This window comes from Rhinolophus hipposideros (genome assembly GCF_964194185.1).
Source record: "Rhinolophus hipposideros genome assembly, chromosome: 21".
Taxonomy (NCBI): domain Eukaryota; kingdom Metazoa; phylum Chordata; class Mammalia; order Chiroptera; family Rhinolophidae; genus Rhinolophus; species Rhinolophus hipposideros.
In genome coordinates this window covers 22982002-22995495 of record NC_138067.1, presented here as the reverse complement: position 1 = coordinate 22995495, position 13494 = coordinate 22982002, and positions in this window count along the sequence as shown.

Sequence of the window (13494 nt, the reverse complement as noted above, 5' to 3'; positions counted from 1 at the left end):
CAGTTTCCCTATCTCTTTGGAACATTCTCAGATGTGCTATTGAATAGGCACTGTGGCACACGAATGTGGGGTCACTGCTCAGTCTTTCCTACTCCTTCACCGTCTCCAAGTTGGTATCTGGCAATGAGGGAGCGTCAGCACTCCCCAGCCCTAAGCCCTGTGGGGCTGACATTTAAGCATTTTCTAGGACAGAGAGTGGGAGGGGGTGGCAATACATGGAGGAGAATTGGAGAGAAGGAAGGAAAGTGACATTTGTTCCTGATGGAGGGAGGGAGCGTAAAGAGGGATCAGACAGCAGGAGAAAATGGACCAGGAGGTGGTTCTCAGGGGAATGGCCCAGTGCTCCCTGGCAGCCTGGACACTGGCTCTTTCCTTTGCTAAAGGTCCTGGATGCCACCAGCACAGGCTCCTCATCAGGCTCATCATGGCTCCAGTATATTCTGACACAGCTTTTCTTTCCCTTCTATCTTTTATGTAGGCCCAATTTGAAAACAGACACCATGAGGGCCCCAGCAGACAGGCTGCAACTCTCCAGGTCACCTCCTGCTCCTACTTCTCAATGAGAAGTACAAGAAAGGTTAAAGCCACATTTGAGATCCAGGAGCCGGCCTGGTAGCCTCAGTTATACGAGTATCTTAATGTTCTTCTGAGAACACAAATGTTTTTACAGACTACCAACAACGAACAAGTCCACTCCGTGACCATGATGGATCGAGACACAAACAAGATTACTTTGTGATCCTGTCTGAACACAGAAAAGTTGGAACAGCGTCTAAACCACAAAATACCAACCATCCTCTCTCCTGACCAATTGAGTGACTGCTACTCCTTTACAATTAATCTCTAGCCTTGCTCAAATTTTCCCTCCCTACAGATAAGATTAATTAAAATACCGTTCATAGAATTATCCCTGTTTTATGACAGCACGCAATCAGAGAAAATGTCAGTTTTCTATGAACTCATCCTAAATCACATGGCATAAATGGGAATCCCATAATAAGGTCCTTCTGCAAGGGCCACAACTGTGAAACCACGGAAGACTAGGGGCAACAGCAAGGAACTCAGCAGCAGGTGCCTCCTCAAAAGGGTCCTGCAGACTGGGGAGGAGCTATCGGGAAAATTCTGGCTGGAGTGCCCTCCCTCTCCATCTCACCTTCTGTAGGAGCTGGGCCATGCAAGCTACTTATCACTTTATTATAGGAACAGTGGACTCCACGCTCTGTCCATCTAAGCTTTGTTTGTTGACAGTATCCATAAAGGTGAGTTGGAGCAGTAGGTGAGCAAGCTGCCCTTGCTCAGAAAGTCCTGCCACCAGCCACACCCCGTCATACTGAGGGGAGTGCTGCTCAGCTTGGTATGCTCTCCTGTCCTGCGTCGTGGGCCAGAACTACAACACAGAGGAGCTATGGACAGGTGGTGGGGGTGGATGAGCAGAGCATCCAGGAGAGCAGCTGCCCCATTTGTCTCCATTTTTTAATAAACAAATAGAATCTGAATATCTAAATCCAGAAAAGTCTTTGTTTTACTCCTTTGCATCCTTCCTTCCTGAAGTACAAATAAAAGTCTTCTCCGGGATGAAGAAAACACTTGTATAGATCCCCTCTTTTCTTCCACATGTAGACAACATTCTGAGTATCTCTTAAGTCCAGGGAGATTCATTTTCTGCTCCTCGAGTGACCAGCTGAGCAAACGTCCTCCCAGCACCAATATGATGGATCTTGTCCTGCTGGTACCCGCCCTTAGGCTTCACACTCAAGACCAGGACAGTTTCTTGGGACTTTTCATTTTAAAAATAGATTTCATGCCCTTCTGATCTCACAAAAAAAATTTATTGCAGTTAAAAAAATGGGGGAGGGAAGGCTATAAAAATTATAAAATGGGTTTTTGGGAATGTTCAAATAACTGTTTAAAAATAAAGACTTAACTCTGGTCATAGATCTTAAAGACACAAAAAGCAAATTTGTATATCCATCACCTGAGTCTCAATTACATCATGGTAATAAATGAAATCCAAACACTAATGCCTTACCTCAACAAAAGCCTACATTTTGGTCAACGACAGACTGCATGTAGATAGTGGTACAGCATGTAGCCTTGATGTGTAGTAGGCTCTACCATCTACATTTGTGGAAGTGCCCACTCTGATATTCACACAATGATGAAATCACCTAAGGATACATTTCTCAAGCATCCCTGTCTTTAAACAGCGGAATGACTATTTCTCACATATCCTTCTGGGATTAATGGGATTAAGGTTAATCCCATTGACCTAGAACAGAGAAGGTTCACGGTAGTGAGAAAAGAACACTGACCCAAAAAGATGGAGGATTCTGCTAAGATGGCTCACACTGTCTCATTAAATTCATTAATAGCTCACTGGCTGAAATAAATGACAAGCAAAGACTGAAATCAATAATTTGGAAAGTATAATCTCTTGGGAAGACATGGCCTGACCAGCCTGGTGCCATGAGGTTAGGCATGAAATATCTGGCTACCATAAAATATACTGTCCATCTATTAGATCAAAATTATTAGCTTCCATCCCTAACGTACACAAATCTTACCCTTTTCCACCAGGCACAATATGAAAGATTTTCTAAGCCCAAAGCCTCCATTCATACTCAAAGCAACTGGAAGATCCAGATACAACACTTCTTCACCAATTTTTCAAAGAACAATGCCCAAGCTATGAGCCAGTTGGAACAGAGACTAAATCCATGTAATAAACATCCCCTCATGATATGGAAAAAGAGGAGGGACACTGCACCCATTGCAACACAGCAAGCTTCAGCTGGGGAGATATTTTGAGGTAAAGGTCTCTTTAACAAGGATGCTCTCCCCCCTTACTAGGTCAATTTCTGCTTCCTGGATGAAGTACAGACCAGATCCTTGGATGTCCCTTGCTTGGCCTGATTTGTAGGAGCATCAGCAGAGACTATAGCTTTTACGGGGTTTCACCATCTGGATATTATCCACGATGATAGAATACACTACATATTGTTTTTATCGAAAAAAAATTAAGTTTCTTTTAGTTCAAGCATGTGGATTTTCTGGTAATAGCATACACATTATGCTGACAAAGGAAAATACACACAAAGAACGACCAATTAACCTATCTGATTGCATTTATTTCCAGGTGTCATTAGTGCGTCCCCTAATTCATTATGCCTAATTTCTCTCTCATCTTAACTGAAATATCTTTAACTTATCAGTTGTCTGTTGCAAAAGAACACACCTTTTTTTTTTCCTGTGGAAGTTTACAGGAATGTTTTCCTAAATAATAGAGGAATGATTTGTTAGTAGAAGTTTTAATGTAATCATTGTTTTAAACCAAAGATTATAAGCCACAACTCAGGTTTGATTTTTGCTTTTCTTAACTATGTGCAAAATTTTTTTTAGAAAGTGTGTCTCCAAGTGTTTATTTCTTCATTTAAATTAGTATAAAAATTTACCTAGCAATTTATGCCTTATTTCTATCCCCTTCCCTTCTTCCTGTTAAGCAACACATTCCTTTCTCTTTTCTTTTCTTTTTTTTAATAATAATAGAGTATGCCTTTATTAACACTTTCCTTTCTGACCTTATTTCTTTCTAGATGTTTCCAGGCAATAGTGGCCAAGAGTACATGTGTCATAAAAAAGGAATTTTGTTGTCCTTCAGTCAGTGCACAAGAGTGTCCCATTTTCTGCCTTCCAGATTTTCACAGCTGACATCACCAAAAAATTTACAATGGCATAACGTGAGTTGCCATCTTTCTAGAATTCAATAAAGTTTTCCATCATCCATGGCTTGTCTCCAAGACAAATTCACATATGTACTTATTTCCTATTAATGTCATCATTTCAAAATAAATAATTTGGTGATTGTGTCGGGCAGAGTTCAACCTTTCAACCAAAGAAACAGAATCAGTATATATGTAGAGATTTATTGAAAGGAATTGGCTTATGTGACTGTGAAGACTGGCTAGACAAGTCTGAAATTCATAATAAAGGCTGAACTCTTGAGCAAGAGCTGAAGTATCTATCAACAGGCAGAACTTCGTCTCAGGAAAGCCTCTCCTCTCCTTTTAGCCTTCCAGTTGATTAACTCAGGCTCACCCTGATTATACGGGATAATCTCCCGTAGTTAAAGCCAAGTGATTATGGACTCTAATCACACCTACACAATACCTTCACAGAAACCCTAGATGAGTGTTTGAATAACTAGGGTCTGTAATTTAGTCATATTAACACATAAAACAGACCATTTCTGTCCATATCTTGTCAACCTATAAACCATGCACCTCACCTGAAACCACAAATAATTTCCAAATAAAGAAAATAACATAAAGGGGATCAAATACATGGTGATGGAAAGAGAACTAATTCTGAGTGGTGAATTCACAATGTAATATATAGACGATGTATTACAGAATTGTACACCTGAAATCTATGTAACTTTGCTAACAATTGTCACCCCAATAAACTTTAATTTAAAAAGAATAAAAAAGAAAATAGCAAAGTGATATTTCTGCCTAATGTGCTACAGCTATCCCACCTACAATAGAAACAAGGTAGTCCTTTCCCCAAAAGAGGAGGCAACATCCTGGGTAATGTGCACCCTTCTCTTTTGATACTCCTTAAATACGGTGATTTAAGGTTAACGATTACCAATATATCTTATACTGGATTGTTAGGGGATAACAGCAGGCAGAAAACAATAAATACTTTGTTAATATATATACAGATTCATAGCAAGATTCTCATAACTAGTATATCCTCATTTCTGCAAATGGTCACATGGTAGTTGCTGGTATTATTAACTATTTTCTTTCTTTCACTACCAATTCACATTTGCTTTGACCTCAGCAACTACCTCACATGGTTTATGGTTCTTTGCCCAATCAGGTGACCCAAATATATATATACATACTTATTTCTTTATTTATAAATACATACAAACATGTATCTATAAAAGTCTGTTCTTATTGAACCATCGCCAGTGCCATCTGTATCATTTAGTGTTCAGCCACAGTAACAGAATCAGTAATGTTCTGAACTCAAGTCGTATAGCGAACTAGTGAAATTGTATGTGTGTGTGTGTGTGGGTGGGTGTGTGCGCGCGCGCGCGCCCACACACATATATACTTACAGACATATTTAAAGACATTTATTATAAGGAATTTGCTTATACGCTTGTGGGACTTGGCTAAGCAAGAATGAGATGTCTACGTCAGTCCCTTGGAAGGGCAGACTGAAACTCTGGAAGGAGAAAGCTGCTGTGCTCAGGTGTGATTTCTTTTGCTTTGGGAATACTGCAACTTCACTCCTCAGACTCCCATCATTGCATCAGCCCCACCCAGATTATTGAGGATAATTCCTTACTTACATTCAATTGATTCTATAATTCAATCAAACCACAAAATACCTTTACAGCAACAACTATGTTAGTGGGGTTTCATAACTGTGGAGTACTGAGTAGCCAAGATGACACATAAACCCTACTATCAATGATGGAAAGAAATGGGTTTCAGTAAGAGCTGGAAAACAGGAAAAATACAAAGTAAAGTAAGGATAGCCATATAATATTATAAATCATATCATCAAGCCAAAAGAATTAAGAAGCAGGAGTTCTAAAACATTATATATGTAATATATATGTATATATGAGAGTACAAATTCTAAGTCATATTCGGGAATATATGATAGATGTAAAATTACCTGGCAGAATCTGTACTTCCTCTTAATCTGATTACTTCAAATTTTCCTTCTAAATGTGTTAAATATTTAATGAAGGGATTAAATAGAAGGGCATTTAAGAAACTGGTGGGTCACTCTGGGCATTGGTAAGCCTTGTGTCTTGAAGAGCTACTCAGCTGCCTACTTGTTGTCTCTGTGGAATACAGGGACCTCTTCCCAAGACGGATTTGAACAGCACTGCAAGTGGTAAGTTCCCATCTTGCTTTTCAGCTCTCTTCTTTGATAATGTCACATGCTTTGTTTACTTGCCAGAGTTCATAAAGGTTAAATTCACAAACACAATAAGAGAGATAGATTGTTGGAGTCAGGGGTATTTTGTGCCAAGAAGTTGATGGGTGCTTTAAAGTTGGAGACTTGGAATTTCAAATTTAAGATGATAGCCATGAGTCCCATATGTGGATTGTCAAAAGTTTTAAAGTTGACACGTTGAGTGAAGAGATATATATTATGGAATACCTAGTATTTTATATTTAATTTTACTAAACTATATTTTTATCACAAAGTACCAGTTTTGTATATTTTATTTATCCCATTATTAAAAGTTACCCTAATTTTTTCCATGTTTTACTTTATCATTTACTTCCATTAGTTTTCGTAGCTCCTACTGCTTGCCATTTTCTTTGCCTGTAATTTTGTGGATTTTCTGCAACTTGTTCCTTTGGTAACTCAGATCACAACTGTCATTTTTTTTTTCTATTGTATATATATCCAAACTATGTCTCCAATTTAGCATGACTTTAGCTGTATCCCTAAAGTAAAAATACAGAATAATCATTGGACCTACAGGCTTTCAACCTGAAATAAACATAAGACATATGCTCACGCAATTTTTAATCCATAAACACATCCTTCATACTCCTCTCCCCATTTTCTCTTCCTCAGGTATACTACAAAAAGAAACATGGCAAAGCAAGATTGTTTACAACCAGAGTCAAAAGGATATCCTCCAAAAATGGTTTGAACACAACCCTTACCCTGATATAACTAACTACTATGGAACTGGAAACTACTAGGGTCAAGGAAACTGGCATTCCAGAGTATAACATTCAGGTAAGCATTAGGTTTCTATTTCGTTATCTGTCAGAGTCAAGGTAAAGAGAAAAGCTGGGCTCAGCACTTTCAAGTAATTCTCTCATGTCAGGTATGTTGCCCAGAAGGTTTTTCCTATTATATAACATTAAAAACAAAATAAAAGGGACAAAAACTCTATATCTTTTACCAGTGGTAGAAATATTGCTTAGGTATATTCACTGATGGGAGAAGAATAATATACTGGCTCAGACCCTCTCAACAGGATAATTAAATCAATTTTAGTGAATCTTGGAAATTAGGTCACTATGATAACTATACGGTATCATTAGGTATTGGAATATATACTGCAGAATAATGATTAATATATAATTATGAGGAAACTGTGTGGCAAGAACTCATGTAAATTCCCGATTTTCAGGCTAGTGTTTTCTCTCTTTAATTAATATCTGAAATGTGATTCATACACAGGAGTGTATGAAATAAATAAAATCCCATATTGTATTATTATTACAATAATATTTATTGTATTATTGTAATACATTATTGTAATTATTGTATTGTATTATTTTTAATGAAACTACTGAAACTAAGTTGGATTTCTTCAGTTATGAAGGAGATAGCTGTAAACAATATAATTTTTCCAGGTGAAAGAGTATTTAATGAAGACCAATAAAAGTGTGCTTTTAGAGGAAAACAATGAGTTCAGATTTTTATATCAAATATATAAACTCCAATGAGCCATTTGCTATAAGGTCTTCAGTCTGATGGAATGCTGGGAAGAAGAAATTTTTCTTTACTCTTCATGCATTTGTTCTGAGTATGGGAAACAGAATTTATTCAAATCTCATCCTATAGGAGTGTCTGGTGATTAGCTGCATGAGATATTGGGCCCATTTGAACTGAGATAGAGAATGGCAAGTTCAGGAAACAATGTAGGATGAGGTTGGCTTTGCCATAGTGATCACTAATTTACACGTATTCATTAGTTTCCAGTTTCCACCTCTGTTGAAGACTTCTTATCTGGAAATATTGTAATTAATTAATTTAGAGAACAAATATGACCTTTTAGCACAATGCCTGGGACGTAAGTAGTTCTTTGGATATTGGTTGTCATTAACACCCTAAATCTTATCACAAATTATCAAAATAAAACATTCAGAAATAATTAGAAAGTATGGTGCAATTCTGACTCCAGTAATGAGAAAACAAGCAAAGAGTTCACTTGGTTATGTTAGAGACAGTAGTGTCACAGCGAGGTTTACAGGGTCTCTTAAGAGTCTCCTTATCTATTCCTAACCATGGGATAAAATAAAAGGAAATGTGGACAAGTGTTAGTCCATCTCTTGACTGTGACTAATTCTACTCCCCAGTTAAAGAAATTCTTTTCCAAGATCACATCCATACATATTATGTATTACAAAATATTTTTTATGAAGAGATGACGGGGGCCAAAAAAAAGACATTTAAACATTGAAGACCTGATATAGGAGAGAGGTGGGGTGAGAAATACTGATTTCCTTTGGGACACTAACTGTGTCTCTTAAATCAGGAAAATTTACCTGGGATACCATGCGGATGACCTTAAAAGAAATGTTCATTTGAGCTAAGTGGATTGTGTGCTATCCTGAATTGTATGCTGACAGTTTCCTTGTTCCTAGGATAATACATTGCCCTTTTTGTATGGATATTATCCTAACCACAGTTGATCAAATTCGTTTTAATTGCATTGATAATTTGGAATGACATAGACTGGGTTACATGAGTTTCACCTCTTCTTCACCCACTTAGATTTGGTTTAAAAACCACAGAGTAAAACAGACAATTGGGATCTGGATGGTCCTTAGGAAAAGATCAAACCCAGGAACAGGACCAGCATAAGCCTTGGACTCAAGGTAAGAACCCACAGGTCCAAATGCATTTCTTCAGTAGGTCCCTTTGAGAATGGAAACAATTCTGCGTGTTGTTTCCAAATTCTCCACAAAAATATCCTATCTGAGGAGCCAATTACAGCTTGTTCTAGGCACTCTATTGTCGGAAATCTGAGCATGGCCCTGCAGTTGGCTGGGACAAGTTCTTAGCAAGTAAGGCTCTGGACCTTTTGGCCCTGCTGTTCCACGCACAGCAGCATCCTCCTCTGCTGTCACCTCAGGGGGATTCGGAAGTGTGGCCAGCGTTATCTTCTTCAAAGATTCCAGTTCAAATGTGAAAACTGTCCTAAAAGCCGCCTTTTGTTCCTATGTCATCCTTTAGAATACTTACCAAAAGAAGCCAGACAAGACCAGACACCCATTACAAGATCTCAATCAAACAGCCTAGTTCAAATCTTTGACAGGAACCGATTCCCTGACATTGCAACCAGGAAAATACTGGCTAAACAAACAGGTGTTGTGGAATCAACAATTCAAGTAAGTTCTGTCTGTGACACCAAATATCTCCTAACCGTGATGCTGCCCCCTGAAGGAGTGCTGGAAAAGATTTGACCTACCTTGGATTATCACAGTCATCAAGAGACAAAGGTATGGGATTGTAAAACCCTGGCATTGCAAGTCAGATTCCTACAATAGGAAGAATTTTCGAACCGGTTTGTCAGTGGTATATCCATTTAGAATCAGCAGCAGCGACACTGAGAAAATGTGAAAGTTAATACCTATTTTGAGAACACTGTGTCAGGTTTTCTACACCTTGGCACTGTTATCATGTCGGGTTAGATAATTCTTTCTTGTAAGGAGCTGTCCTGGTTCCTAATAGGGTATTTTTTCAGCATTCCTGGCCTCTACCAACTAGATACCCTGCGTACATCCCCTCCCCCCATTTGGGACACCAAAAAAATCTATAGACATCATCAAATGGACCCCAGTTGGGGAACGAAGTTGCCCCATTCAATAACTTCTAAGTTATGGGGATAGTGATTTAACATGTTAAATACTCATGACTAGGAAGCATATTTATGAGTTTATCACCACTCATATCAGTTTATCAGAAACCCTCAAAAACTTACTTGTGTTTATTAACCCTTGTTCAGATTTATACACATGTATATAAGATACATATTCTTATCCACACACTAGCAGAGGAGAAAAATGTTAACTTGGTCAGGAAAACTTGTTTGCTAACCCATGTTTTATTTAGAGGGAGGATTCTAGAATATATGCCTTTTCATCCAGTTTCAATTCATCTATAGTTGGTTGCTGACTGTTATGACCTTAATTTATGTGTATGTTTGTGTATATACACACATATATAAACACACACTGAACACATATTTCATATATATGTATAAATGTCTCATATATATATATTTATATGTATATAAAACTATTCTGATATTAGGGCCTATATTAATACTCCCTTTGCTTTACATGACAAGAGAACGAGCCAGAATTGCTTGTCTTATGATGTCTGTGTCTCCCTTTACCTCGCATACATGTGGTTTCAGAACCAAAGATCTCTGTCCCCAGGGCAAAGCAGAAGTGAGCCTGTGAATTCCTTGTTAGGGCCAAGTAGGACACCAGGCCTGACAGCTCAGCAACACCGAATTGACCTGTCCACTCTCTCAGGCTGGTCTCATCACACTCCTTCCTCCAATTCTTTCAGCAGGAACCCAACATTTCTACCTGCTCTTCTCATCCCATGTGTCCTATGTCCCTTGTGTGAGCCGAGGACCAAGTGTCATGACAGTGCAGCTCATGTAGTTTGTGCAGGAAGAACTCACCCTCTAGTTGGACACTTACAAATTACCTGCCAATACCACTAACTCTGGGAGGGTCCTCTCCGATACTCACACTCCTTTCTGGTCCCAAAACCAAGATAAATGCCAGAATCACAAAGAATAGACTGGCACAGGAGCACTGCAGTTGAAGGACTATTGTCAGCTTCATCCTGAGTACAAAATACACCAATTGCAGGATCTGGGTCACATGGACTTATCTTACATTATGCAGTGGTGGGATGAGTGCTGCCAGGCTCTGATTGCAGAATGGGATCCTGGAGAAGGGACACACTGAGCCACTATGGCCACAGCAGTCAGCTGGAGAACCTTCTCATCCCCTCGGTCAGTTGCACCAATATGCAGAAATCTTTAGGTCAACCCCTGCAATCCAAGATTTTCAGTAGATAGTCCTGAAAGTTTCTGAGCCCTGTTCTGATCCACAGAAAAAGGACACTCCAGGTCCCCAACTGTGCCTCAGTAAAGATTTTCGGGCTTTGTTCCACATGATACAAATTTCACTTTCAGGAGGAGAAAAACATCATTCTCAGAACCTGGTCCAGGCCTCCTTTCTTTGGAAGCAGAATCTGTGTGATTTTAAGGACAATGAACAATTAAATCATCCTGCTCAGTACAAGACTAATGCAGGCAGCAGGAGAAACCACTTGGAAACCCAAATAAAGGTTTTACTCTGTATTGTGGGCAGTGGTTATCTTCTTGTACTCACCTCACTGGGCAAAGGCTTGCTTCCAAGCGCCATACTGCCTCCATACCATGGGCACTAGGCAGTGTATACATCTGCTGAATCCTTACCGACAAAAGCATTTTACTGACAAATATGACCTCTTCCCTGTAATCACCACGTCGAACTGTAACCGAACCCAGGTGAGAATAGGTAAAGGGACAATCTGGCACTTCTTTATCTTCTGGCAAATGTGAAGGCCAGAAATGTGAAGGCAAACTTCACATTTTTGGTTATTCCTAAAACCTGGAATAACCATTCTCATTTTCTCTTCTTCTGAAATGGTAACTTCTAAAAATAGATTTTGGTGTATGAAGATGTATGTGGGTTTACCTTGGTACAAAAATATCCTTGCAAAATATTACTTCTTTGTTCATTTTATCAATTTGCATTGTTTTGTCTTATTTGCTTTTTTTACTTTCCATGTTGAAGTTGTCGGAATGAGATCAGCACACACACACACAGCTCTACAAAGATACCAGTTTGACACTAATACACTTGTGAAGCAGATATTTTTACCGGTGTCTGGGTACACTATGTGTGAGCTTCTCTAGGTGTTTATACCCGAAAACACAAGTGCCAGAATATGCATCAATATTTACGGTCAAATTATACTCAGGAGAAGTTATTTTTCCTAATATTAGCTGTACTTTTATTATTACCTAGGGAATTAAGACCCACATGCACGTATGCACACCTATCAGTAGCACACATACCACACACGCATTATCAGTGGCACAAAGCTACCAAAAAAAGATCTGACATAATTATTTGATGCTGTTGATACCATGCACAGACTGAGTGGCTTAAACAACAGAAATTTATTTTCTCGCACTTCTGGAGGATGAAATTCCAAGTTCAAATCGTCTGCAGGTTTGGTTTCTTCCGAGGCCTCTCTCTTCGCTATGCTGGGCCCTTACTTGGCCTTTCATCCGAGTGCACATCCCTGGTGCGCCTCTTGGTGCAGCGAAATTTCCTCTTCTTGAATTTCGTTTTCTTAGCTTCAAGTACATTGACTCTGGCTTTGGTTCGTTTATGAGGCTCCCAAAGGCATTAGAGCCACCTCAGTCTACTGGCCTCCTTGTTTAACTACTTTCACACCTGTAAGAATCTCTTCAAAAAGTTTCCACTGCCCACTTTAAAAATGTTAGAAAATAATTCAATTTACTTTATTCTACATTGTGCACGACAGCTATCAATTAGACACATAAACCATGAAACAGAACACTCATCAGCAAGCTTCTCTGCAGAGCTCAAAAGAGCTCTTCAAATCTTCATACACAAATTTATGACCTCATGTCTGAGGCAGCCCAAGGTGGCGAGTGATGAGCTCAGAAAACCACCCAATATGTTCCCCAGAAAGATTCCTGAGCCAATAAACTATCAAAACTGAAAGCTGCAGGTAGGAAATCAAAAGAAAGAACTGGAGAGGCCATCCTTGTTGGAAACTATACTGGAAACTACAGAACCTGAGAGGAAAAGACCATGAAGATATGCAGAGTTGAGTTTCAAGGTAATGATTATTACTGACAGAAGCATAAATGGCATTTGCTGTAAGAAAATATGCTCAGGAAGCAAATTAAAAACCCTAACAAAGGTTACAGGGAAGACGAGACAAGAACTTAAAAAGGTTAAGTCCAGTTGGCGATAAGGATGTTACTGTTCCACTCCTGAGTGGAATATTCTTGCTCCTGGAGAAGCTGACTAGGATTTGTCTGTACGATGGAACTTTTTAGCAGACCTTAAACTCCCTGGATACTCACCCTCCCCTTTCAGGCCACATTTCCAGGCAAGGTTACACAATCTGCAGCCCAACAGAGCACAGATTTTGATTAACCTAAACCCATCAAGTCCTTTTCATTTACTGTTAGGAAGGGGCATGTGCCAGAATTCTGGCCAATGAGAAGTCCAGGAGGAGCTTCTGAGAAAGGCTGCCCACCAATACAGGAAACACTTGGAGGAAATCCTCCCTCTTCTGCTATTGGAACTGTAGCAGCCACCTTTCAACCGTGAGGGGAGGAGCCTACAGTACAAGCTAAGGACAGCAGAGCAGAAAAATAGAAAGCGAAAGCTACCCTACCTCAGGACTTGTTATATACACAAGATATAAATCCCCCCATTGTTTAAAGTCCTTCAGGTTATGTTTTCTGTTACATGCAACTAAATACACCTTATTAATATAGGCAGGTGAGCAGATGATCCAGCAAACAGCATTAGGCCAAAAACAAGAGAAGAACAGAACAGTTCAAGCAGCAGCTTAAACTTAAAAGTCAACTGC